We start from the raw sequence: 22,895 nt of genomic DNA on the forward strand, positions 1-22,895 counted from the left end.
TTAGTATACTTAATGAAAGTACTAATTCTTTCATAGGCCGCCCATTCTTAGTATTTGACGTTCAGGTAACAACAGGTAACTTTATTTGAAGTGGAAGCAGAGAGATAACACCAGATGCCAATTGTAGATCCTCTCACACCTGTGGTCACTGCAGCATCTGACTCCACTTTGTCCAAAAGGGATCTATTCCATTCAATTACACATGATCTAGATTAGACTGACAACAAGATACTGCACGGGACATAGCAGAGTTGGTGAAGTTGAGTGGTGATGAGTTTGCTATTTGGATGAATAAAGCAAGTAAAAAGTGTGTTAGATAAAAATTCATTTCAATTCGCTAATCGGGCTAATATGAATCAGGTGAATCGAGTTCTGCTTTTGGAAACTGGGTTAAGAAGGGGTGCACCGTTCCTGGAGGTACTGCAATACCAGGTCAATGCGTGGAGTGGACAGAGCAAGCTCTTTTTCCATCTCCCTGTTCTAAAAATCCATTTAATATATGGTCCCCAGATAGGGGACGTATCAGATATTAAACTGATAAGAACAGATACTACACTTGATCTTAGCCAAAAGGCCGAGAAGCGATAACCAGAATTGGTTTGGGCCTCGAGTGGCACCCTGGCCTATGCCGGACACATCTTAGGGAGAGAGAGCGAGAGGGAGACAAACCCACGCCTACACAAGACATTTTGTCACCCAAGCCAACCCTTGAAAAGGCTGCTTTGCAGAGCAAAAACAAGAAGAATGGTGCGTTTTGCAGCCGCCGCCCACTGCAATGAATCTGAATAACTCCTCCTTTAGGGCGCAAGCAACTCCCCTCCCCCTTGCAGTCTTTCCAATTCACGATACAAAAAGACGGACAGGACAGGTTGCCTGACTTTCCGTCACTGCCACCCTTTGCCATCCTTACCCGTAGAAAGCCCTTTCATCATCCCCAAACCCTAATCTTTTCCCTTTCCTTCCCAGCCCCCAAACCCTGCCCTCTGTACCTTTCTCACCACCCGCTTCCCTTCTCCTGTCATCCCCCTACCACCCGGGAAAAAAAGAGATTGCCCCCTCCTTCCACTAGCCCACCCTCCCACCCAAAGAACAACTTCTTCTGCGCAGCTTGTTTTCTAGGCAGCAGCGCTATTGTGATGTCATCGGGGGGCATTGTGACAAGCCGCCAGTGTTCCGTCTCTTCATGTTGTGCACTGTTCAAACCGAAAATACATCAACAGGCAGGCTACAGAAAAGCTTACTAACAAAGGTTAGAGAGGGGCTTTCTCAGAGGGCTTTTTACAGTTTGTCTATTCCCAATTAGCCGGTTTAGTATACTTAATGAAAGTACTAATTCTTTCATAGGCCGCCCATTCTTAGTATTTGACGTTCAGGTAACAACAGGTAACTTTATTTGGAGTGGAAGCAGAGAGATAACACCAGATGCCAATTGTAGATCCTCTCACACCTGTGGTCACTGCAGCATCTGACTCCACTTTGTCCAAAAGGGATCTATTCCATTCAATTACACATGATCTAGATTAGACTGACAACAAGATACTGCACGGGACATAGCAGAGTTGGTGAAGTTGAGTGGTGATGAGTTTGCTATTTGGATGAATAAAGCAAGTAAAAAGTGTGTTAGATAAAAATTCATTTCAATTCGCTAATCGGGCTAATATGAATCAGGTGAATCGAGTTCTGCTTTTGGAAACTGGGTTAAGAAGGGGTGCACCGTTCCTGGAGGTACTGCAATACCAGGTCAATGCGTGGAGTGGACAGAGCAAGCTCTTTTTCCATCTCCCTGTTCTAAAAATCCATTTAATATATGGTCCCCAGATAGGGGACGTATCAGATATTAAACTGATAAGAACAGATACTACACTTGATCTTAGCCAAAAGGCCGAGAAGCGATAACCAGAATTGGTTTGGGCCTCGAGTGGCACCCTGGCCTATGCCGGACACATCTTAGGGAGAGAGAGCGAGAGGGAGACAAACCCACGCCTACACAAGACATTTTGTCACCCAAGCCAACCCTTGAAAAGGCTGCTTTGCAGAGCAAAAACAAGAAGAATGGTGCGTTTTGCAGCCGCCGCCCACTGCAATGAATCTGAATAACTCCTCCTTTAGGGCGCAAGCAACTCCCCTCCCCCTTGCAGTCTTTCCAATTCACGATACAAAAAGACGGACAGGACAGGTTGCCTGACTTTCCGTCACTGCCACCCTTTGCCATCCTTACCCGTAGAAAGCCCTTTCATCATCCCCAAACCCTAATCTTTTCCCTTTCCTTCCCAGCCCCCAAACCCTGCCCTCTGTACCTTTCTCACCACCCGCTTCCCTTCTCCTGTCATCCCCCTACCACCCGGGAAAAAAAGAGATTGCCCCCTCCTTCCACTAGCCCACCCTCCCACCCAAAGAACAACTTCTTCTGCGCAGCTTGTTTTCTAGGCAGCAGCGCTATTGTGATGTCATCGGGGGGCATTGTGACAAGCCGCCAGTGTTCCGTCTCTTCATGTTGTGCACTGTTCAAACCGAAAATACATCAACAGGCAGGCTACAGAAAAGCTTACTAACAAAGGTTAGAGAGGGGCTTTCTCAGAGGGCTTTTTACAGTTTGTCTATTCCCAATTAGCCGGTTTAGTATACTTAATGAAAGTACTAATTCTTTCATAGGCCGCCCATTCTTAGTATTTGACGTTCAGGTAACAACAGGTAACTTTATTTGGAGTGGAAGCAGAGAGATAACACCAGATGCCAATTGTAGATCCTCTCACACCTGTGGTCACTGCAGCATCTGACTCCACTTTGTCCAAAAGGGATCTATTCCATTCAATTACACATGATCTAGATTAGACTGACAACAAGATACTGCACGGGACATAGCAGAGTTGGTGAAGTTGAGTGGTGATGAGTTTGCTATTTGGATGAATAAAGCAAGTAAAAAGTGTGTTAGATAAAAATTCATTTCAATTCGCTAATCGGGCTAATATGAATCAGGTGAATCGAGTTCTGCTTTTGGAAACTGGGTTAAGAAGGGGTGCACCGTTCCTGGAGGTACTGCAATACCAGGTCAATGCGTGGAGTGGACAGAGCAAGCTCTTTTTCCATCTCCCTGTTCTAAAAATCCATTTAATATATGGTCCCCAGATAGGGGACGTATCAGATATTAAACTGATAAGAACAGATACTACACTTGATCTTAGCCAAAAGGCCGAGAAGCGATAACCAGAATTGGTTTGGGCCTCGAGTGGCACCCTGGCCTATGCCGGACACATCTTAGGGAGAGAGAGCGAGAGGGAGACAAACCCACGCCTACACAAGACATTTTGTCACCCAAGCCAACCCTTGAAAAGGCTGCTTTGCAGAGCAAAAACAAGAAGAATGGTGCGTTTTGCAGCCGCCGCCCACTGCAATGAATCTGAATAACTCCTCCTTTAGGGCGCAAGCAACTCCCCTCCCCCTTGCAGTCTTTCCAATTCACGATACAAAAAGACGGACAGGACAGGTTGCCTGACTTTCCGTCACTGCCACCCTTTGCCATCCTTACCCGTAGAAAGCCCTTTCATCATCCCCAAACCCTAATCTTTTCCCTTTCCTTCCCAGCCCCCAAACCCTGCCCTCTGTACCTTTCTCACCACCCGCTTCCCTTCTCCTGTCATCCCCCTACCACCCGGGAAAAAAAGAGATTGCCCCCTCCTTCCACTAGCCCACCCTCCCACCCAAAGAACAACTTCTTCTGCGCAGCTTGTTTTCTAGGCAGCAGCGCTATTGTGATGTCATCGGGGGGCATTGTGACAAGCCGCCAGTGTTCCGTCTCTTCATGTTGTGCACTGTTCAAACCGAAAATACATCAACAGGCAGGCTACAGAAAAGCTTACTAACAAAGGTTAGAGAGGGGCTTTCTCAGAGGGCTTTTTACAGTTTGTCTATTCCCAATTAGCCGGTTTAGTATACTTAATGATTGTACTAATTCTTTCATAGGCCGCCCATTCTTAGTATTTGACGTTCAGGTAACAACAGGTAACTTTATTTGGAGTGGAAGCAGAGAGATAACACCAGATGCCAATTGTAGATCCTCTCACACCTGTGGTCACTGCAGCATCTGACTCCACTTTGTCCAAAAGGGATCTATTCCATTCAATTACACATGATCTAGATTAGACTGACAACAAGATACTGCACGGGACATAGCAGAGTTGGTGAAGTTGAGTGGTGATGAGTTTGCTACTTGGATGAATAAAGCAAGTAAAAAGTGTGTTAGATAAAAATTCATTTCAATTCGCTAATCGGGCTAATATGAATCAGGTGAATCGAGTTCTGCTTTTGGAAACTGGGTTAAGAAGGGGTGCACCGTTCCTGGAGGTACTGCAATACCAGGTCAATGCGTGGAGTGGACAGAGCAAGCTCTTTTTCCATCTCCCTGTTCTAAAAATCCATTTAATATATGGTCCCCAGATAGGGGACGTATCAGATATTAAACTGATAAGAACAGATACTACACTTGATCTTAGCCAAAAGGCCGAGAAGCGATAACCAGAATTGGTTTGGGCCTCGAGTGGCACCCTGGCCTATGCCGGACACATCTTAGGGAGAGAGAGCGAGAGGGAGACAAACCCACGCCTACACAAGACATTTTGTCACCCAAGCCAACCCTTGAAAAGGCTGCTTTGCAGAGCAAAAACAAGAAGAATGGTGCGTTTTGCAGCCGCCGCCCACTGCAATGAATCTGAATAACTCCTCCTTTAGGGCGCAAGCAACTCCCCTCCCCCTTGCAGTCTTTCCAATTCACGATACAAAAAGACGGACAGGACAGGTTGCCTGACTTTCCGTCACTGCCACCCTTTGCCATCCTTACCCGTAGAAAGCCCTTTCATCATCCCCAAACCCTAATCTTTTCCCTTTCCTTCCCAGCCCCCAAACCCTGCCCTCTGTACCTTTCTCACCACCCGCTTCCCTTCTCCTGTCATCCCCCTACCACCCGGGAAAAAAAGAGATTGCCCCCTCCTTCCACTAGCCCACCCTCCCACCCAAAGAACAACTTCTTCTGCGCAGCTTGTTTTCTAGGCAGCAGCGCTATTGTGATGTCATCGGGGGGCATTGTGACAAGCCGCCAGTGTTCCGTCTCTTCATGTTGTGCACTGTTCAAACCGAAAATACATCAACAGGCAGGCTACAGAAAAGCTTACTAACAAAGGTTAGAGAGGGGCTTTCTCAGAGGGCTTTTTACAGTTTGTCTATTCCCAATTAGCCGGTTTAGTATACTTAATGAAAGTACTAATTCTTTCATAGGCCGCCCATTCTTAGTATTTGACGTTCAGGTAACAACAGGTAACTTTATTTGGAGTGGAAGCAGAGAGATAACACCAGATGCCAATTGTAGATCCTCTCACACCTGTGGTCACTGCAGCATCTGACTCCACTTTGTCCAAAAGGGATCTATTCCATTCAATTACACATGATCTAGATTAGACTGACAACAAGATACTGCACGGGACATAGCAGAGTTGGTGAAGTTGAGTGGTGATGAGTTTGCTATTTGGATGAATAAAGCAAGTAAAAAGTGTGTTAGATAAAAATTCATTTCAATTCGCTAATCGGGCTAATATGAATCAGGTGAATCGAGTTCTGCTTTTGGAAACTGGGTTAAGAAGGGGTGCACCGTTCCTGGAGGTACTGCAATACCAGGTCAATGCGTGGAGTGGACAGAGCAAGCTCTTTTTCCATCTCCCTGTTCTAAAAATCCATTTAATATATGGTCCCCAGATAGGGGACGTATCAGATATTAAACTGATAAGAACAGATACTACACTTGATCTTAGCCAAAAGGCCGAGAAGCGATAACCAGAATTGGTTTGGGCCTCGAGTGGCACCCTGGCCTATGCCGGACACATCTTAGGGAGAGAGAGCGAGAGGGAGACAAACCCACGCCTACACAAGACATTTTGTCACCCAAGCCAACCCTTGAAAAGGCTGCTTTGCAGAGCAAAAACAAGAAGAATGGTGCGTTTTGCAGCCGCCGCCCACTGCAATGAATCTGAATAACTCCTCCTTTAGGGCGCAAGCAACTCCCCTCCCCCTTGCAGTCTTTCCAATTCACGATACAAAAAGACGGACAGGACAGGTTGCCTGACTTTCCGTCACTGCCACCCTTTGCCATCCTTACCCGTAGAAAGCCCTTTCATCATCCCCAAACCCTAATCTTTTCCCTTTCCTTCCCAGCCCCCAAACCCTGCCCTCTGTACCTTTCTCACCACCCGCTTCCCTTCTCCTGTCATCCCCCTACCACCCGGGAAAAAAAGAGATTGCCCCCTCCTTCCACTAGCCCACCCTCCCACCCAAAGAACAACTTCTTCTGCGCAGCTTGTTTTCTAGGCAGCAGCGCTATTGTGATGTCATCGGGGGGCATTGTGACAAGCCGCCAGTGTTCCGTCTCTTCATGTTGTGCACTGTTCAAACCGAAAATACATCAACAGGCAGGCTACAGAAAAGCTTACTAACAAAGGTTAGAGAGGGGCTTTCTCAGAGGGCTTTTTACAGTTTGTCTATTCCCAATTAGCCGGTTTAGTATACTTAATGAAAGTACTAATTCTTTCATAGGCCGCCCATTCTTAGTATTTGACGTTCAGGTAACAACAGGTAACTTTATTTGGAGTGGAAGCAGAGAGATAACACCAGATGCCAATTGTAGATCCTCTCACACCTGTGGTCACTGCAGCATCTGACTCCACTTTGTCCAAAAGGGATCTATTCCATTCAATTACACATGATCTAGATTAGACTGACAACAAGATACTGCACGGGACATAGCAGAGTTGGTGAAGTTGAGTGGTGATGAGTTTGCTATTTGGATGAATAAAGCAAGTAAAAAGTGTGTTAGATAAAAATTCATTTCAATTCGCTAATCGGGCTAATATGAATCAGGTGAATCGAGTTCTGCTTTTGGAAACTGGGTTAAGAAGGGGTGCACCGTTCCTGGAGGTACTGCAATACCAGGTCAATGCGTGGAGTGGACAGAGCAAGCTCTTTTTCCATCTCCCTGTTCTAAAAATCCATTTAATATATGGTCCCCAGATAGGGGACGTATCAGATATTAAACTGATAAGAACAGATACTACACTTGATCTTAGCCAAAAGGCCGAGAAGCGATAACCAGAATTGGTTTGGGCCTCGAGTGGCACCCTGGCCTATGCCGGACACATCTTAGGGAGAGAGAGCGAGAGGGAGACAAACCCACGCCTACACAAGACATTTTGTCACCCAAGCCAACCCTTGAAAAGGCTGCTTTGCAGAGCAAAAACAAGAAGAATGGTGCGTTTTGCAGCCGCCGCCCACTGCAATGAATCTGAATAACTCCTCCTTTAGGGCGCAAGCAACTCCCCTCCCCCTTGCAGTCTTTCCAATTCACGATACAAAAAGACGGACAGGACAGGTTGCCTGACTTTCCGTCACTGCCACCCTTTGCCATCCTTACCCGTAGAAAGCCCTTTCATCATCCCCAAACCCTAATCTTTTCCCTTTCCTTCCCAGCCCCCAAACCCTGCCCTCTGTACCTTTCTCACCACCCGCTTCCCTTCTCCTGTCATCCCCCTACCACCCGGGAAAAAAAGAGATTGCCCCCTCCTTCCACTAGCCCACCCTCCCACCCAAAGAACAACTTCTTCTGCGCAGCTTGTTTTCTAGGCAGCAGCGCTATTGTGATGTCATCGGGGGGCATTGTGACAAGCCGCCAGTGTTCCGTCTCTTCATGTTGTGCACTGTTCAAACCGAAAATACATCAACAGGCAGGCTACAGAAAAGCTTACTAACAAAGGTTAGAGAGGGGCTTTCTCAGAGGGCTTTTTACAGTTTGTCTATTCCCAATTAGCCGGTTTAGTATACTTAATGAAAGTACTAATTCTTTCATAGGCCGCCCATTCTTAGTATTTGACGTTCAGGTAACAACAGGTAACTTTATTTGGAGTGGAAGCAGAGAGATAACACCAGATGCCAATTGTAGATCCTCTCACACCTGTGGTCACTGCAGCATCTGACTCCACTTTGTCCAAAAGGGATCTATTCCATTCAATTACACATGATCTAGATTAGACTGACAACAAGATACTGCACGGGACATAGCAGAGTTGGTGAAGTTGAGTGGTGATGAGTTTGCTATTTGGATGAATAAAGCAAGTAAAAAGTGTGTTAGATAAAAATTCATTTCAATTCGCTAATCGGGCTAATATGAATCAGGTGAATCGAGTTCTGCTTTTGGAAACTGGGTTAAGAAGGGGTGCACCGTTCCTGGAGGTACTGCAATACCAGGTCAATGCGTGGAGTGGACAGAGCAAGCTCTTTTTCCATCTCCCTGTTCTAAAAATCCATTTAATATATGGTCCCCAGATAGGGGACGTATCAGATATTAAACTGATAAGAACAGATACTACACTTGATCTTAGCCAAAAGGCCGAGAAGCGATAACCAGAATTGGTTTGGGCCTCGAGTGGCACCCTGGCCTATGCCGGACACATCTTAGGGAGAGAGAGCGAGAGGGAGACAAACCCACGCCTACACAAGACATTTTGTCACCCAAGCCAACCCTTGAAAAGGCTGCTTTGCAGAGCAAAAACAAGAAGAATGGTGCGTTTTGCAGCCGCCGCCCACTGCAATGAATCTGAATAACTCCTCCGTTAGGGCGCAAGCAACTCCCCTCCCCCTTGCAGTCTTTCCAATTCACGATACAAAAAGACGGACAGGACAGGTTGCCTGACTTTCCGTCACTGCCACCCTTTGCCATCCTTACCCGTAGAAAGCCCTTTCATCATCCCCAAACCCTAATCTTTTCCCTTTCCTTCCCAGCCCCCAAACCCTGCCCTCTGTACCTTTCTCACCACCCGCTTCCCTTCTCCTGTCATCCCCCTACCACCCGGGAAAAAAAGAGATTGCCCCCTCCTTCCACTAGCCCACCCTCCCACCCAAAGAACAACTTCTTCTGCGCAGCTTGTTTTCTAGGCAGCAGCGCTATTGTGATGTCATCGGGGGGCATTGTGACAAGCCGCCAGTGTTCCGTCTCTTCATGTTGTGCACTGTTCAAACCGAAAATACATCAACAGGCAGGCTACAGAAAAGCTTACTAACAAAGGTTAGAGAGGGGCTTTCTCAGAGGGCTTTTTACAGTTTGTCTATTCCCAATTAGCCGGTTTAGTATACTTAATGAAAGTACTAATTCTTTCATAGGCCGCCCATTCTTAGTATTTGACGTTCAGGTAACAACAGGTAACTTTATTTGGAGTGGAAGCAGAGAGATAACACCAGATGCCAATTGTAGATCCTCTCACACCTGTGGTCACTGCAGCATCTGACTCCACTTTGTCCAAAAGGGATCTATTCCATTCAATTACACATGATCTAGATTAGACTGACAACAAGATACTGCACGGGACATAGCAGAGTTGGTGAAGTTGAGTGGTGATGAGTTTGCTATTTGGATGAATAAAGCAAGTAAAAAGTGTGTTAGATAAAAATTCATTTCAATTCGCTAATCGGGCTAATATGAATCAGGTGAATCGAGTTCTGCTTTTGGAAACTGGGTTAAGAAGGGGTGCACCGTTCCTGGAGGTACTGCAATACCAGGTCAATGCGTGGAGTGGACAGAGCAAGCTCTTTTTCCATCTCCCTGTTCTAAAAATCCATTTAATATATGGTCCCCAGATAGGGGACGTATCAGATATTAAACTGATAAGAACAGATACTACACTTGATCTTAGCCAAAAGGCCGAGAAGCGATAACCAGAATTGGTTTGGGCCTCGAGTGGCACCCTGGCCTATGCCGGACACATCTTAGGGAGAGAGAGCGAGAGGGAGACAAACCCACGCCTACACAAGACATTTTGTCACCCAAGCCAACCCTTGAAAAGGCTGCTTTGCAGAGCAAAAACAAGAAGAATGGTGCGTTTTGCAGCCGCCGCCCACTGCAATGAATCTGAATAACTCCTCCTTTAGGGCGCAAGCAACTCCCCTCCCCCTTGCAGTCTTTCCAATTCACGATACAAAAAGACGGACAGGACAGGTTGCCTGACTTTCCGTCACTGCCACCCTTTGCCATCCTTACCCGTAGAAAGCCCTTTCATCATCCCCAAACCCTAATCTTTTCCCTTTCCTTCCCAGCCCCCAAACCCTGCCCTCTGTACCTTTCTCACCACCCGCTTCCCTTCTCCTGTCATCCCCCTACCACCCGGGAAAAAAAGAGATTGCCCCCTCCTTCCACTAGCCCACCCTCCCACCCAAAGAACAACTTCTTCTGCGCAGCTTGTTTTCTAGGCAGCAGCGCTATTGTGATGTCATCGGGGGGCATTGTGACAAGCCGCCAGTGTTCCGTCTCTTCATGTTGTGCACTGTTCAAACCGAAAATACATCAACAGGCAGGCTACAGAAAAGCTTACTAACAAAGGTTAGAGAGGGGCTTTCTCAGAGGGCTTTTTACAGTTTGTCTATTCCCAATTAGCCGGTTTAGTATACTTAATGAAAGTACTAATTCTTTCATAGGCCGCCCATTCTTAGTATTTGACGTTCAGGTAACAACAGGTAACTTTATTTGGAGTGGAAGCAGAGAGATAACACCAGATGCCAATTGTAGATCCTCTCACACCTGTGGTCACTGCAGCATCTGACTCCACTTTGTCCAAAAGGGATCTATTCCATTCAATTACACATGATCTAGATTAGACTGACAACAAGATACTGCACGGGACATAGCAGAGTTGGTGAAGTTGAGTGGTGATGAGTTTGCTATTTGGATGAATAAAGCAAGTAAAAAGTGTGTTAGATAAAAATTCATTTCAATTCGCTAATCGGGCTAATATGAATCAGGTGAATCGAGTTCTGCTTTTGGAAACTGGGTTAAGAAGGGGTGCACCGTTCCTGGAGGTACTGCAATACCAGGTCAATGCGTGGAGTGGACAGAGCAAGCTCTTTTTCCATCTCCCTGTTCTAAAAATCCATTTAATATATGGTCCCCAGATAGGGGACGTATCAGATATTAAACTGATAAGAACAGATGAGATTTCATCCGCAATTTTCAGAATCAAGGTAGCCCCGAAGGCCAGCAGGCCACCACACAAAAGCGCAGTGCCTGGGTGATCGCCTCCCGAGCCCAGGAACCACCAGCCACAAGGGGACGTAAGCACCAAAAGGCGCAACAATCCCCGAGGCCAGCGGTTGTGCAAGCCCGGGCCCCTCCCAGCCAAGACCAAGGCAAACCCAATGAAGGGACTACACTTGATCTTAGCCAAAAGGCCGAGAAGCGATAACCAGAATTGGTTTGGGCCTCGAGTGGCACCCTGGCCTATGCCGGACACATCTTAGGGAGAGAGAGCGAGAGGGAGACAAACCCACGCCTACACAAGACATTTTGTCACCCAAGCCAACCCTTGAAAAGGCTGCTTTGCAGAGCAAAAACAAGAAGAATGGTGCGTTTTGCAGCCGCCGCCCACTGCAATGAATCTGAATAACTCCTCCTTTAGGGCGCAAGCAACTCCCCTCCCCCTTGCAGTCTTTCCAATTCACGATACAAAAAGACGGACAGGACAGGTTGCCTGACTTTCCGTCACTGCCACCCTTTGCCATCCTTACCCGTAGAAAGCCCTTTCATCATCCCCAAACCCTAATCTTTTCCCTTTCCTTCCCAGCCCCCAAACCCTGCCCTCTGTACCTTTCTCACCACCCGCTTCCCTTCTCCTGTCATCCCCCTACCACCCGGGAAAAAAAGAGATTGCCCCCTCCTTCCACTAGCCCACCCTCCCACCCAAAGAACAACTTCTTCTGCGCAGCTTGTTTTCTAGGCAGCAGCGCTATTGTGATGTCATCGGGGGGCATTGTGACAAGCCGCCAGTGTTCCGTCTCTTCATGTTGTGCACTGTTCAAACCGAAAATACATCAACAGGCAGGCTACAGAAAAGCTTACTAACAAAGGTTAGAGAGGGGCTTTCTCAGAGGGCTTTTTACAGTTTGTCTATTCCCAATTAGCCGGTTTAGTATACTTAATGAAAGTACTAATTCTTTCATAGGCCGCCCATTCTTAGTATTTGACGTTCAGGTAACAACAGGTAACTTTATTTGGAGTGGAAGCAGAGAGATAACACCAGATGCCAATTGTAGATCCTCTCACACCTGTGGTCACTGCAGCATCTGACTCCACTTTGTCCAAAAGGGATCTATTCCATTCAATTACACATGATCTAGATTAGACTGACAACAAGATACTGCACGGGACATAGCAGAGTTGGTGAAGTTGAGTGGTGATGAGTTTGCTATTTGGATGAATAAAGCAAGTAAAAAGTGTGTTAGATAAAAATTCATTTCAATTCGCTAATCGGGCTAATATGAATCAGGTGAATCGAGTTCTGCTTTTGGAAACTGGGTTAAGAAGGGGTGCACCGTTCCTGGAGGTACTGCAATACCAGGTCAATGCGTGGAGTGGACAGAGCAAGCTCTTTTTCCATCTCCCTGTTCTAAAAATCCATTTAATATATGGTCCCCAGATAGGGGACGTATCAGATATTAAACTGATAAGAACAGATACTACACTTGATCTTAGCCAAAAGGCCGAGAAGCGATAACCAGAATTGGTTTGGGCCTCGAGTGGCACCCTGGCCTATGCCGGACACATCTTAGGGAGAGAGAGCGAGAGGGAGACAAACCCACGCCTACACAAGACATTTTGTCACCCAAGCCAACCCTTGAAAAGGCTGCTTTGCAGAGCAAAAACAAGAAGAATGGTGCGTTTTGCAGCCGCCGCCCACTGCAATGAATCTGAATAACTCCTCCTTTAGGGCGCAAGCAACTCCCCTCCCCCTTGCAGTCTTTCCAATTCACGATACAAAAAGACGGACAGGACAGGTTGCCTGACTTTCCGTCACTGCCACCCTTTGCCATCCTTACCCGTAGAAAGCCCTTTCATCATCCCCAAACCCTAATCTTTTCCCTTTCCTTCCCAGCCCCCAAACCCTGCCCTCTGTACCTTTCTCACCACCCGCTTCCCTTCTCCTGTCATCCCCCTACCACCCGGGAAAAAAAGAGATTGCCCCCTCCTTCCACTAGCCCACCCTCCCACCCAAAGAACAACTTCTTCTGCGCAGCTTGTTTTCTAGGCAGCAGCGCTATTGTGATGTCATCGGGGGGCATTGTGACAAGCCGCCAGTGTTCCGTCTCTTCATGTTGTGCACTGTTCAAACCGAAAATACATCAACAGGCAGGCTACAGAAAAGCTTACTAACAAAGGTTAGAGAGGGGCTTTCTCAGAGGGCTTTTTACAGTTTGTCTATTCCCAATTAGCCGGTTTAGTATACTTAATGAAAGTACTAATTCTTTCATAGGCCGCCCATTCTTAGTATTTGACGTTCAGGTAACAACAGGTAACTTTATTTGGAGTGGAAGCAGAGAGATAACACCAGATGCCAATTGTAGATCCTCTCACACCTGTGGTCACTGCAGCATCTGACTCCACTTTGTCCAAAAGGGATCTATTCCATTCAATTACACATGATCTAGATTAGACTGACAACAAGATACTGCACGGGACATAGCAGAGTTGGTGAAGTTGAGTGGTGATGAGTTTGCTATTTGGATGAATAAAGCAAGTAAAAAGTGTGTTAGATAAAAATTCATTTCAATTCGCTAATCGGGCTAATATGAATCAGGTGAATCGAGTTCTGCTTTTGGAAACTGGGTTAAGAAGGGGTGCACCGTTCCTGGAGGTACTGCAATACCAGGTCAATGCGTGGAGTGGACAGAGCAAGCTCTTTTTCCATCTCCCTGTTCTAAAAATCCATTTAATATATGGTCCCCAGATAGGGGACGTATCAGATATTAAACTGATAAGAACAGATACTACACTTGATCTTAGCCAAAAGGCCGAGAAGCGATAACCAGAATTGGTTTGGGCCTCGAGTGGCACCCTGGCCTATGCCGGACACATCTTAGGGAGAGAGAGCGAGAGGGAGACAAACCCACGCCTACACAAGACATTTTGTCACCCAAGCCAACCCTTGAAAAGGCTGCTTTGCAGAGCAAAAACAAGAAGAATGGTGCGTTTTGCAGCCGCCGCCCACTGCAATGAATCTGAATAACTCCTCCTTTAGGGCGCAAGCAACTCCCCTCCCCCTTGCAGTCTTTCCAATTCACGATACAAAAAGACGGACAGGACAGGTTGCCTGACTTTCCGTCACTGCCACCCTTTGCCATCCTTACCCGTAGAAAGCCCTTTCATCATCCCCAAACCCTAATCTTTTCCCTTTCCTTCCCAGCCCCCAAACCCTGCCCTCTGTACCTTTCTCACCACCCGCTTCCCTTCTCCTGTCATCCCCCTACCACCCGGGAAAAAAAGAGATTGCCCCCTCCTTCCACTAGCCCACCCTCCCACCCAAAGAACAACTTCTTCTGCGCAGCTTGTTTTCTAGGCAGCAGCGCTATTGTGATGTCATCGGGGGGCATTGTGACAAGCCGCCAGTGTTCCGTCTCTTCATGTTGTGCACTGTTCAAACCGAAAATACATCAACAGGCAGGCTACAGAAAAGCTTACTAACAAAGGTTAGAGAGGGGCTTTCTCAGAGGGCTTTTTACAGTTTGTCTATTCCCAATTAGCCGGTTTAGTATACTTAATGAAAGTACTAATTCTTTCATAGGCCGCCCATTCTTAGTATTTGACGTTCAGGTAACAACAGGTAACTTTATTTGGAGTGGAAGCAGAGAGATAACACCAGATGCCAATTGTAGATCCTCTCACACCTGTGGTCACTGCAGCATCTGACTCCACTTTGTCCAAAAGGGATCTATTCCATTCAATTACACATGATCTAGATTAGACTGACAACAAGATACTGCACGGGACATAGCAGAGTTGGTGAAGTTGAGTGGTGATGAGTTTGCTATTTGGATGAATAAAGCAAGTAAAAAGTGTGTTAGATAAAAATTCATTTCAATTCGCTAATCGGGCTAATATGAATCAGGTGAATCGAGTTCTGCTTTTGGAAACTGGGTTAAGAAGAGGTGCACCGTTCCTGGAGGTACTGCAATACCAGGTCAATGCGTGGAGTGGACAGAGCAAGCTCTTTTTCCATCTCCCTGTTCTAAAAATCCATTTAATATATGGTCCCCAGATAGGGGACGTATCAGATATTAAACTGATAAGAACAGATACTACACTTGATCTTAGCCAAAAGGCCGAGAAGCGATAACCAGAATTGGTTTGGGCCTCGAGTGGCACCCTGGCCTATGCCGGACACATCTTAGGGAGAGAGAGCGAGAGGGAGACAAACCCACGCCTACACAAGACATTTTGTCACCCAAGCCAACCCTTGAAAAGGCTGCTTTGCAGAGCAAAAACAAGAAGAATGGTGCGTTTTGCAGCCGCCGCCCACTGCAATGAATCTGAATAACTCCTCCTTTAGGGCGCAAGCAACTCCCCTCCCCCTTGCAGTCTTTCCAATTCACGATACAAAAAGACGGACAGGACAGGTTGCCTGACTTTCCGTCACTGCCACCCTTTGCCATCCTTACCCGTAGAAAGCCCTTTCATCATCCCCAAACCCTAATCTTTTCCCTTTCCTTCCCAGCCCCCAAACCCTGCCCTCTGTACCTTTCTCACCACCCGCTTCCCTTCTCCTGTCATCCCCCTACCACCCGGGAAAAAAAGAGATTGCCCCCTCCTTCCACTAGCCCACCCTCCCACCCAAAGAACAACTTCTTCTGCGCAGCTTGTTTTCTAGGCAGCAGCGCTATTGTGATGTCATCGGGGGGCATTGTGACAAGCCGCCAGTGTTCCGTCTCTTCATGTTGTGCACTGTTCAAACCGAAAATACATCAACAGGCAGGCTACAGAAAAGCTTACTAACAAAGGTTAGAGAGGGGCTTTCTCAGAGGGCTTTTTACAGTTTGTCTATTCCCAATTAGCCGGTTTAGTATACTTAATGAAAGTACTAATTCTTTCATAGGCCGCCCATTCTTAGTATTTGACGTTCAGGTAACAACAGGTAACTTTATTTGGAGTGGAAGCAGAGAGATAACACCAGATGCCAATTGTAGATCCTCTCACACCTGTGGTCACTGCAGCATCTGACTCCACTTTGTCCAAAAGGGATCTATTCCATTCAATTACACATGATCTAGATTAGACTGACAACAAGATACTGCACGGGACATAGCAGAGTTGGTGAAGTTGAGTGGTGATGAGTTTGCTATTTGGATGAATAAAGCAAGTAAAAAGTGTGTTAGATAAAAATTCATTTCAATTCGCTAATCGGGCTAATATGAATCAGGTGAATCGAGTTCTGCTTTTGGAAACTGGGTTAAGAAGGGGTGCACCGTTCCTGGAGGTACTGCAATACCAGGTCAATGCGTGGAGTGGACAGAGCAAGCTCTTTTTCCATCTCCCTGTTCTAAAAATCCATTTAATATATGGTCCCCAGATAGGGGACGTATCAGATATTAAACTGATAAGAACAGATACTACACTTGATCTTAGCCAAAAGGCCGAGAAGCGATAACCAGAATTGGTTTGGGCCTCGAGTGGCACCCTGGCCTATGCCGGACACATCTTAGGGAGAGAGAGCGAGAGGGAGACAAACCCACGCCTACACAAGACATTTTGTCACCCAAGCCAACCCTTGAAAAGGCTGCTTTGCAGAGCAAAAACAAGAAGAATGGTGCGTTTTGCAGCCGCCGCCCACTGCAATGAATCTGAATAACTCCTCCTTTAGGGCGCAAGCAACTCCCCTCCCCCTTGCAGTCTTTCCAATTCACGATACAAAAAGACGGACAGGACAGGTTGCCTGACTTTCCGTCACTGCCACCCTTTGCCATCCTTACCCGTAGAAAGCCCTTTCATCATCCCCAAACCCTAATCTTTTCCCTTTCCTTCCCAGCCCCCAAACCCTGCCCTCTGTACCTTTCTCACCACCCGCTTCCCTTCTCCTGTCATCCCCCTACCACCCGGGAAAAAAAGAGATTGCCCCCTCCTTCCACTAGCCCACCCTCCCACCCAAAGAACAACTTCTTCTGCGCAGCTTGTTTTCTAGGCAGCAGCGCTATTGTGATGTCATCGGGGGGCATTGTGACAAGCCGCCAGTGTTCCGTCTCTTCATGTTGTGCACTGTTCAAACCGAAAATACATCAACAGGCAGGCTACAGAAAAGCTTACTAACAAAGGTTAGAGAGGGGCTTTCTCAGAGGGCTTTTTACAGTTTGTCTATTCCCAATTAGCCGGTTTAGTATACTTAATGAAAGTACTAATTCTTTCATAGGCCGCCCATTCTTAGTATTTGACGTTCAGGTAACAACAGGTAACTTTATTTGGAGTGGAAGCAGAGAGATAACACCAGATGCCAATTGTAGATCCTCTCACACCTGTGGTCACTGCAGCATCTGACTCCACTTTGTCCAAAAGGGATCTATTCCATTCAATTACACATGATCTAGATTAGACTGACAACAAGATACTGCACGGGACATAGCAGAGTTGGTGAAGTTGAGTGGTGATGAGTTTGCTATTTGGATGAATAAAGCAAGTAAAAAGTGTGTTAGATAAAAATTCATTTCAATTCGCTAATCGGGCTAATATGAATCAGGTGAATCGAGTTCTGCTTTTGGAAACTGGGTTAAGAAGGGGTGCACCGTTCCTGGAGGTACTGCAATACCAGGTCAATGCGTGGAGTGGACAGAGCAAGCTCTTTTTCCATCTCCCTGTTCTAAAAATCCATTTAATATATGGTCCCCAGATAGGGGACGTATCAGATATTAAACTGATAAGAACAGATACTACACTTGATCTTAGCCAAAAGGCCGAGAAGCGATAACCAGAATTGGTTTGGGCCTCGAGTGGCACCCTGGCCTATGCCGGACACATCTTAGGGAGAGAGAGCGAGAGGGAGACAAACCCACGCCTACACAAGACATTTTGTCACCCAAGCCAACCCTTGAAAAGGCTGCTTTGCAGAGCAAAAACAAGAAGAATGGTGCGTTTTGCAGCCGCCGCCCACTGCAATGAATCTGAATAACTCCTCCTTTAGGGCGCAAGCAACTCCCCTCCCCCTTGCAGTCTTTCCAATTCACGATACAAAAAGACGGACAGGACAGGTTGCCTGACTTTCCGTCACTGCCACCCTTTGCCATCCTTACCCGTAGAAAGCCCTTTCATCATCCCCAAACCCTAATCTTTTCCCTTTCCTTCCCAGCCCCCAAACCCTGCCCTCTGTACCTTTCTCACCACCCGCTTCCCTTCTCCTGTCATCCCCCTACCACCCGGGAAAAAAAGAGATTGCCCCCTCCTTCCACTAGCCCACCCTCCCACCCAAAGAACAACTTCTTCTGCGCAGCTTGTTTTCTAGGCAGCAGCGCTATTGTGATGTCATCGGGGGGCATTGTGACAAGCCGCCAGTGTTCCGTCTCTTCATGTTGTGCACTGTTCAAACCGAAAATACATCAACAGGCAGGCTACAGAAAAGCTTACTAACAAAGGTTAGAGAGGGGCTTTCTCAGAGGGCTTTTTACAGTTTGTCTATTCCCAATTAGCCGGTTTAGTATACTTAATGAAAGTACTAATTCTTTCATAGGCCGCCCATTCTTAGTATTTGACGTTCAGGTAACAACAGGTAACTTTATTTGGAGTGGAAGCAGAGAGATAACACCAGATGCCAATTGTAGATCCTCTCACACCTGTGGTCACTGCAGCATCTGACTCCACTTTGTCCAAAAGGGATCTATTCCATTCAATTACACATGATCTAGATTAGACTGACAACAAGATACTGCACGGGACATAGCAGAGTTGGTGAAGTTGAGTGGTGATGAGTTTGCTATTTGGATGAATAAAGCAAGTAAAAAGTGTGTTAGATAAAAATTCATTTCAATTCGCTAATCGGGCTAATATGAATCAGGTGAATCGAGTTCTGCTTTTGGAAACTGGGTTAAGAAGGGGTGCACCGTTCCTGGAGGTACTGCAATACCAGGTCAATGCGTGGAGTGGACAGAGCAAGCTCTTTTTCCATCTCCCTGTTCTAAAAATCCATTTAATATATGGTCCCCAGATAGGGGACGTATCAGATATTAAACTGATAAGAACAGATACTACACTTGATCTTAGCCAAAAGGCCGAGAAGCGATAACCAGAATTGGTTTGGGCCTCGAGTGGCACCCTGGCCTATGCCGGACACATCTTAGGGAGAGAGAGCGAGAGGGAGACAAACCCACGCCTACACAAGACATTTTGTCACCCAAGCCAACCCTTGAAAAGGCTGCTTTGCAGAGCAAAAACAAGAAGAATGGTGCGTTTTGCAGCCGCCGCCCACTGCAATGAATCTGAATAACTCCTCCTTTAGGGCGCAAGCAACTCCCCTCCCCCTTGCAGTCTTTCCAATTCACGATACAAAAAGACGGACAGGACAGGTTGCCTGACTTTCCGTCACTGCCACCCTTTGCCATCCTTACCCGTAGAAAGCCCTTTCATCATCCCCAAACCCTAATCTTTTCCCTTTCCTTCCCAGCCCCCAAACCCTGCCCTCTGTACCTTTCTCACCACCCGCTTCCCTTCTCCTGTCATCCCCCTACCACCCGGGAAAAAAAGAGATTGCCCCCTCCTTCCACTAGCCCACCCTCCCACCCAAAGAACAACTTCTTCTGCGCAGCTTGTTTTCTAGGCAGCAGCGCTATTGTGATGTCATCGGGGGGCATTGTGACAAGCCGCCAGTGTTCCGTCTCTTCATGTTGTGCACTGTTCAAACCGAAAATACATCAACAGGCAGGCTACAGAAAAGCTTACTAACAAAGGTTAGAGAGGGGCTTTCTCAGAGGGCTTTTTACAGTTTGTCTATTCCCAATTAGCCGGTTTAGTATACTTAATGAAAGTACTAATTCTTTCATAGGCCGCCCATTCTTAGTATTTGACGTTCAGGTAACAACAGGTAACTTTATTTGGAGTGGAAGCAGAGAGATAACACCAGATGCCAATTGTAGATCCTCTCACACCTGTGGTCACTGCAGCATCTGACTCCACTTTGTCCAAAAGGGATCTATTCCATTCAATTACACATGATCTAGATTAGACTGACAACAAGATACTGCACGGGACATAGCAGAGTTGGTGAAGTTGAGTGGTGATGAGTTTGCTATTTGGATGAATAAAGCAAGTAAAAAGTGTGTTAGATAAAAATTCATTTCAATTCGCTAATCGGGCTAATATGAATCAGGTGAATCGAGTTCTGCTTTTGGAAACTGGGTTAAGAAGGGGTGCACCGTTCCTGGAGGTACTGCAATACCAGGTCAATGCGTGGAGTGGAGAGAGCAAGCTCTTTTTCCATCTCCCTGTTCTAAAAATCCATTTAATATATGGTCCCCAGATAGGGGACGTATCAGATATTAAACTGATAAGAACAGATTTTTTTTTTTTTTTTTTTTTTTTTTTTTTTTTGAAGGATGAGTTTGAAAATAATAAAGTGACCGCCTCTCGTTGCCCAGGTAACCGTCCGTCACAAGAGGGCTATGACATCCTACGATGCACACTCCCCCAAGGCCAGCAGTTGTGCAATACCCTGGCACCTTTCAGCACCAACCAAGGTAGTACCCTCCCAAACTACACTTGATCTTAGCCAAAAGGCCGAGAAGCGATAACCAGAATTGGTTTGGGCCTCGAGTGGCACCCTGGCCTATGCCGGACACATCTTAGGGAGAGAGAGCGAGAGGGAGACAAACCCACGCCTACACAAGACATTTTGTCACCCAAGCCAACCCTTGAAAAGGCTGCTTTGCAGAGCAAAAACAAGAAGAATGGTGCGTTTTGCAGCCGCCGCCCACTGCAATGAATCTGAATAACTCCTCCTTTAGGGCGCAAGCAACTCCCCTCCCCCTTGCAGTCTTTCCAATTCACGATACAAAAAGACGGACAGGACAGGTTGCCTGACTTTCCGTCACTGCCACCCTTTGCCATCCTTACCCGTAGAAAGCCCTTTCATCATCCCCAAACCCTAATCTTTTCCCTTTCCTTCCCAGCCCCCAAACCCTGCCCTCTGTACCTTTCTCACCACCCGCTTCCCTTCTCCTGTCATCCCCCTACCACCCGGGAAAAAAAGAGATTGCCCCCTCCTTCCACTAGCCCACCCTCCCACCCAAAGAACAACTTCTTCTGCGCAGCTTGTTTTCTAGGCAGCAGCGCTATTGTGATGTCATCGGGGGGCATTGTGACAAGCCGCCAGTGTTCCGTCTCTTCATGTTGTGCACTGTTCAAACCGAAAATACATCAACAGGCAGGCTACAGAAAAGCTTACTAACAAAGGTTAGAGAGGGGCTTTCTCAGAGGGCTTTTTACAGTTTGTCTATTCCCAATTAGCCGGTTTAGTATACTTAATGAAAGTACTAATTCTTTCATAGGCCGCCCATTCTTAGTATTTGACGTTCAGGTAACAACAGGTAACTTTATTTGGAGTGGAAGCAGAGAGATAACACCAGATGCCAATTGTAGATCCTCTCACACCTGTGGTCACTGCAGCATCTGACTCCACTTTGTCCAAAAGGGATCTATTCCATTCAATTACACATGATCTAGATTAGACTGACAACAAGATACTGCACGGGACATAGCAGAGTTGGTGAAGTTGAGTGGTGATGAGTTTGCTATTTGGATGAATAAAGCAAGTAAAAAGTGTGTTAGATAAAAATTCATTTCAATTCGCTAATCGGGCTAATATGAATCAGGTGAATCGAGTTCTGCTTTTGGAAACTGGGTTAAGAAGGGGTGCACCGTTCCTGGAGGTACTGCAATACCAGGTCAATGCGTGGAGTGGACAGAGCAAGCTCTTTTTCCATCTCCCTGTTCTAAAAATCCATTTAATATATGGTCCCCAGATAGGGGACGTATCAGATATTAAACTGATAAGAACAGATACTACACTTGATCTTAGCCAAAAGGCCGAGAAGCGATAACCAGAATTGGTTTGGGCCTCGAGTGGCACCCTGGCCTATGCCGGACACATTTTAGGGAGAGAGAGCGAGAGGGAGACAAACCCACGCCTACACAAGACATTTTGTCACCCAAGCCAACCCTTGAAAAGGCTGCTTTGCAGAGCAAAAACAAGAAGAATGGTGCGTTTTGCAGCCGCCGCCCACTGCAATGAATCTGAATAACTCCTCCTTTAGGGCGCAAGCAACTCCCCTCCCCCTTGCAGTCTTTCCAATTCACGATACAAAAAGACGGACAGGACAGGTTGCCTGACTTTCCGTCACTGCCACCCTTTGCCATCCTTACCCGTAGAAAGCCCTTTCATCATCCCCAAACCCTAATCTTTTCCCTTTCCTTCCCAGCCCCCAAACCCTGCCCTCTGTACCTTTCTCACCACCCGCTTCCCTTCTCCTGTCATCCCCCTACCACCCGGGAAAAAAAGAGATTGCCCCCTCCTTCCACTAGCCCACCCTCCCACCCAAAGAACAACTTCTTCTGCGCAGCTTGTTTTCTAGGCAGCAGCGCTATTGTGATGTCATCGGGGGGCATTGTGACAAGCCGCCAGTGTTCCGTCTCTTCATGTTGTGCACTGTTCAAACCGAAAATACATCAACAGGCAGGCTACAGAAAAGCTTACTAACAAAGGTTAGAGAGGGGCTTTCTCAGAGGGCTTTTTACAGTTTGTCTATTCCCAATTAGCCGGTTTAGTATACTTAATGAAAGTACTAATTCTTTCATAGGCCGCCCATTCTTAGTATTTGACGTTCAGGTAACAACAGGTAACTTTATTTGGAGTGGAAGCAGAGAGATAACACCAGATGCCAATTGTAGATCCTCTCACACCTGTGGTCACTGCAGCATCTGACTCCACTTTGTCCAAAAGGGATCTATTCCATTCAATTACACATGATCTAGATTAGACTGACAACAAGATACTGCACGGGACATAGCAGAGTTG

General features: G+C 46.7%; 16 non-coding genes and 1 pseudogene across 16 annotated transcripts; all 17 read right to left on the reverse strand.

Moving 5' to 3' along the window:
- Window positions 1–395: 395 nt before the first annotated feature.
- Window positions 396–586, reverse strand: LOC142278590 (U2 spliceosomal RNA). The gene has a single exon (XR_012741412.1). It is a non-coding gene; the product is annotated as a U2 spliceosomal RNA (small nuclear RNA).
- A 1,117-nt stretch (window positions 587–1,703) lies between these two features.
- Window positions 1,704–1,894, reverse strand: LOC142278591 (U2 spliceosomal RNA). Its single transcript, XR_012741413.1, has one exon. It is a non-coding gene; the product is annotated as a U2 spliceosomal RNA (small nuclear RNA).
- A 1,117-nt stretch (window positions 1,895–3,011) lies between these two features.
- LOC142278594 (U2 spliceosomal RNA) lies at window positions 3,012–3,202 on the reverse strand. Its single transcript, XR_012741415.1, has one exon. It is a non-coding gene; the product is annotated as a U2 spliceosomal RNA (small nuclear RNA).
- Window positions 3,203–4,319: 1,117 nt separating this feature from the next.
- LOC142278595 (U2 spliceosomal RNA) lies at window positions 4,320–4,510 on the reverse strand. The gene has a single exon (XR_012741416.1). It is a non-coding gene; the product is annotated as a U2 spliceosomal RNA (small nuclear RNA).
- Window positions 4,511–5,627: 1,117 nt separating this feature from the next.
- Window positions 5,628–5,818, reverse strand: LOC142278596 (U2 spliceosomal RNA). The gene has a single exon (XR_012741417.1). It is a non-coding gene; the product is annotated as a U2 spliceosomal RNA (small nuclear RNA).
- Window positions 5,819–6,935: 1,117 nt separating this feature from the next.
- On the reverse strand, window positions 6,936–7,126 carry LOC142278597 (U2 spliceosomal RNA). Its single transcript, XR_012741418.1, has one exon. It is a non-coding gene; the product is annotated as a U2 spliceosomal RNA (small nuclear RNA).
- A 1,117-nt stretch (window positions 7,127–8,243) lies between these two features.
- On the reverse strand, window positions 8,244–8,434 carry LOC142278598 (U2 spliceosomal RNA). The gene has a single exon (XR_012741419.1). It is a non-coding gene; the product is annotated as a U2 spliceosomal RNA (small nuclear RNA).
- A 1,117-nt stretch (window positions 8,435–9,551) lies between these two features.
- Window positions 9,552–9,742, reverse strand: LOC142278600 (U2 spliceosomal RNA). Its single transcript, XR_012741421.1, has one exon. It is a non-coding gene; the product is annotated as a U2 spliceosomal RNA (small nuclear RNA).
- Window positions 9,743–10,859: 1,117 nt separating this feature from the next.
- On the reverse strand, window positions 10,860–11,043 carry LOC142278639 (U2 spliceosomal RNA). The gene has a single exon (XR_012741456.1). It is a non-coding gene; the product is annotated as a U2 spliceosomal RNA (small nuclear RNA).
- A 1,336-nt stretch (window positions 11,044–12,379) lies between these two features.
- Window positions 12,380–12,570, reverse strand: LOC142278601 (U2 spliceosomal RNA). The gene has a single exon (XR_012741422.1). It is a non-coding gene; the product is annotated as a U2 spliceosomal RNA (small nuclear RNA).
- A 1,117-nt stretch (window positions 12,571–13,687) lies between these two features.
- LOC142278602 (U2 spliceosomal RNA) lies at window positions 13,688–13,878 on the reverse strand. The gene has a single exon (XR_012741423.1). It is a non-coding gene; the product is annotated as a U2 spliceosomal RNA (small nuclear RNA).
- A 1,117-nt stretch (window positions 13,879–14,995) lies between these two features.
- Window positions 14,996–15,186, reverse strand: LOC142278608 (U2 spliceosomal RNA). Its single transcript, XR_012741428.1, has one exon. It is a non-coding gene; the product is annotated as a U2 spliceosomal RNA (small nuclear RNA).
- Window positions 15,187–16,303: 1,117 nt separating this feature from the next.
- On the reverse strand, window positions 16,304–16,494 carry LOC142278603 (U2 spliceosomal RNA). The gene has a single exon (XR_012741424.1). It is a non-coding gene; the product is annotated as a U2 spliceosomal RNA (small nuclear RNA).
- A 1,117-nt stretch (window positions 16,495–17,611) lies between these two features.
- Window positions 17,612–17,802, reverse strand: LOC142278605 (U2 spliceosomal RNA). Its single transcript, XR_012741425.1, has one exon. It is a non-coding gene; the product is annotated as a U2 spliceosomal RNA (small nuclear RNA).
- A 1,117-nt stretch (window positions 17,803–18,919) lies between these two features.
- LOC142278606 (U2 spliceosomal RNA) lies at window positions 18,920–19,110 on the reverse strand. The gene has a single exon (XR_012741426.1). It is a non-coding gene; the product is annotated as a U2 spliceosomal RNA (small nuclear RNA).
- Window positions 19,111–20,227: 1,117 nt separating this feature from the next.
- Window positions 20,228–20,435, reverse strand: LOC142278645 (U2 spliceosomal RNA; annotated as a pseudogene).
- Window positions 20,436–21,728: 1,293 nt separating this feature from the next.
- Window positions 21,729–21,919, reverse strand: LOC142278607 (U2 spliceosomal RNA). Its single transcript, XR_012741427.1, has one exon. It is a non-coding gene; the product is annotated as a U2 spliceosomal RNA (small nuclear RNA).
- Window positions 21,920–22,895: the final 976 nt, after the last annotated feature.

The sequence above is a fragment of the Anomaloglossus baeobatrachus genome, unplaced genomic scaffold, assembly GCF_048569485.1.
Source record: "Anomaloglossus baeobatrachus isolate aAnoBae1 unplaced genomic scaffold, aAnoBae1.hap1 Scaffold_419, whole genome shotgun sequence".
NCBI lineage: Eukaryota > Metazoa > Chordata > Amphibia > Anura > Aromobatidae > Anomaloglossus > Anomaloglossus baeobatrachus.